This window comes from Salvelinus sp. IW2-2015, unplaced genomic scaffold (genome assembly GCF_002910315.2).
Source record: "Salvelinus sp. IW2-2015 unplaced genomic scaffold, ASM291031v2 Un_scaffold2655, whole genome shotgun sequence".
NCBI classification, from domain to species: Eukaryota; Metazoa; Chordata; class Actinopteri; order Salmoniformes; family Salmonidae; genus Salvelinus; species Salvelinus sp. IW2-2015.
The window spans coordinates 14586-18130 of NW_019943962.1; the positions used below are offsets into that span (position 1 = coordinate 14586).

The 3545-nt window shown below is 47.0% G+C and overlaps 1 pseudogene; it reads right to left on the reverse strand.

Moving 5' to 3' along the window:
* Window positions 1-2242: 2242 nt before the first annotated feature.
* Window positions 2243-3322, reverse strand: LOC112074490 (glyoxalase domain-containing protein 4-like; annotated as a pseudogene).
* Between the last annotated feature and the right edge of the window lie 223 nt (window positions 3323-3545).

The window sequence follows — 3545 nt, forward strand, 5'->3', positions numbered from 1 at the left end:
TGAACTGGTTGATTGTTTCATTTGAATGTATGTTGTCTTTTTGTGTATACTGTGTAACCTGATTCTTACTGTGAAGGAAGCTCTCTCTCTCTCTCTCTCTCTCTCTCTCTTCTCTCTCCCTCCCCTCCTGCCCTCCCCTCCTCCCTCCCCCACCCTCTGAGTCATCAGACCGGCTGGTGGGCTTACGTGACAACTGGCTCATGTTTGGACCGGCACCCCAGTCGATTTCACACACATCCACCCTACCCCCTCACCACCACACCCACTCCCACTGAAACCCAATTAAACTCCTCTTTCACCAATGCACCTTCCTGTAGTCCCATTACGCTATATGGTCTATTTATGGGTTGTACCTCTGTCACCCGGTCGCGTCAAGCCATTGTTATGAACGTTCTCAAAAGACGCACACCATAGTGGTGCCCAAAATACTACTGGTTACTGGCTACTGACCAAAATACTACTGGTTACTGGCTACTGACCAAAATACTACTGACCAAAAGACTACTGGTTACTGGCTACTGACCAAAAGACTAATGGTTACTGGCTACTGACCAAAAGGCTACTGACCAAAAGACTACTGGTTACTGGCTACTGACCAAAATACTACTGACCAAAAGGCTACTGGTTACTGGCTACTGACCAAAGGGCTACTGGTTACTGGCTACTGACCAAAAGACTACTGGTTACTGGCTACTGACCAAAAGGCTACTGACCAAAAGGCTACTGGTTACTGGCTACTGACCAAAAGGCTACTGGTTACAGGCTACTGACCAAAAGGCTATTCGTGCCCAGTCATTCTGAATGGGGGCTAATGACTGTTTCTTCAACATTAGTGGCYTGGAAATACGATGACATTGCTAAAGTAGGCAATACATTTGTATGATGTCGTCAAATTACATTTTAGAGAGATGGCAATGTTGCCAGTAGCTAGCAAAGCTAACTTTAGCTAGCTAAAATGTGGCCATGTCCATTCAATGTTGCCATTAGCTAGCAAAGCTAACGTTAGCTAGCCAAAATGTGGGCATGTCCCTTCAATGTTGCCATTAGCTAGCAAAGCTAATGTTAGCTAGCTAAAATTGTTTCATGTCCTTCAATGTTGCCATTAGCTAGCAAAGCTAATCAAAAAATAGCTAGCAAAGCTAACGTTAGCTAGCTAAATGTGGTCTGGTCCCTTCAATGTTGGCTAGCTAGCTAAATATTATACTGCATCTAAAGTCATTGGAGACATCACAGTGACAACAAAAGGTTTTCCTATTGATTATTTGCCTCCTTTCGAAATGTCATCGTGTTTCCAAGCCATTAAAATGCGCTTTAGACAAAATCTTCATCAGCGCCCATTGAAAATTTACTAACAAATAGCCCTGATCATGACACAGCTAAAAACTAGCTGAGGAGAGCTGAACCCTGTCTGTCTGTCTGTCTGTCTGTCTGTCTGTCTGTCTGTCTGTCTGTCTGTCTGTCTGTCTGTCTGTCTCGCTCTGTCTGTCTGTCTGTCTGTCTGGCTGTCTGTCTGTCTGTCTCGCTCTCTGTCTGTCTGTCTGTCCTGCTCTGTCTGTCTGTCTGTCTGTCTGTCTGTCTGTCTGTCTGTCTCGCTCTCTGTCTGTCTGTCTGTCTCGCTCTGTCTGTCTGTCTGTTGTCTGTCTGTCTGTCTGTCTGTCTGTCTCTCTGCTGTCTGTCTGTCTGTCTGTCTGTCTGTCTGTCTGTCGTCGTCTCGCTCTCTGTCTGTCTGTCTGTCTGTCTGTCTGTCTGTCTGTCTGTCTGTCTGGAGTCAAGATTAGCATGTTTTATTAAATCGTCATATCATCAGCACTTTTGTTGTAAAACGTTTGTCAAAAGACAGGTAGTTGTCTCAAATGTGAACATAACGCCAGATTTGTTTTGTAAATTAATGTTTGTTATTTTATTGAAAATCATTCTCTCTTCTCTCTGTAGGTGAAGAGGAGGAGGAGAGGAAGAGGAGAGATGGGGTATGCCGAAGGGACTGCAGAGAGTGAGTAGATGAGTTTGCATTGATTTCCAATCAGGTCTTGTGTCGGGATAAAAGGCCAGAGTTCCATTCCAACTCACTGACTCACTCTCATGGCTGCGTCCAAAATGGACCCCTATTCCCTATAGACTAGGGCCCTATTTCCCACATAGTGCACTACTATAGACCAGGTCCCGTAGGGCTCTTATAATGAGTGTGCCCTGTATAGGGATAGGGTGCCATTATGGGTCAGGGAATCCACAACACAATAAACACTCAAACAACAAAGCAGATCTCATGGACATCTGAATCAACCCAATGACCACTTCTACTGTAGCCTTCCAGGGGTGTCCAGGCTAACCAAGGTAGCCTTCACAGGGGTGTCCAGGCTAACCAAGGAGCCTTCCCAGGGGTGTCCAGGCTAACCAAGCCTTCCCAGGGTGTCCAGGCTAACCAAGCCTTCCCAGGGGTGTCCAGACTAACCAGAGCCTTCCCAGGGGTGTCCAGGCTAACCAAGCCTTCCCAGGGGTGTCCAGGCTAACCAAGCCTCCCCAGGGGTGTCCAGGCTAACCAAGGTAGCCTTCCCAGGGGTGTCCAGGCTAACCAAGGTAGCCTTCCCAGGGGTGTCCAGGCTAACCAAGCCTTCCCAGGGGTGTCCAGGCTAACCAAGATAGTAAGGATGTTGTCGTTTCCCTTTGTCATCAAGGCTTCAAGATCTGCCAACTGCTCACGTGGACAGGAGAATGCTATCGTCCCGAAGGCTGTCCCATGATCTACTGTCCCAACAATGTTGTGAATCTGTAGTTTACACTGTCTGTGAATCCCCTCAGCACAGTCTTCTTCTCCTCATTGCTCTCTTTCACCTTCATYCCCAGAAGGGAGGAGCAGCAGTGTATTGATTTCTGCAGGTCAGACCCTGCCGGACTCACCTTCTRTACAGGATCATTGGGAGGCTGTTCTTTGTCATCCGGGTAGAAGTGATAACCTCCTGGGGCCTCAGCCGGATAGAAGACCTTTCCAACCTCATTGAGGGGCCAACCAAGCCGCTTAGCATTGCTGACAGCCTGGCTAGACTGCAGAGTAAAACCCAGGAAGTTGTTGCCCAGGCGATATCCTCCCACTCCATAGTTGTAGATCAGTTCAGTCACRAAGTCATCATYCTCTGGCCCAATGCCGACCATTGTCTTCTCCATCATAAGGGCCCTTACAAGTTGCCTTACATCCTTCTTCAAACTCTTTGTGACGCAGAATCTTCCTGCCGAGCACATCTCGGTTAAAGGTGGCCGTTTGCTTCGGTCGCCCAGTTTGGAAAACGAAATGCAAGGCTCGCCTCAAAGCCAATATAATCCAAGTGAGTTAGCTTGGTACTAAACGATTATATATCACGCTCAGTTTGACTACGTTGATTAATGATCCTTGCAGATGATTGCCACATAGAAAAGAGAAAGGAAAAAACAGAAGAAACAGCGGAGAAACAAGACGTAGAGGAATAAAACACCCTATGAGGCATGATCATCATCATCATTGTTATACATTTCTCTGAACCTGGCCACTTTTCCCCACTACCTTTTGTTGCCGT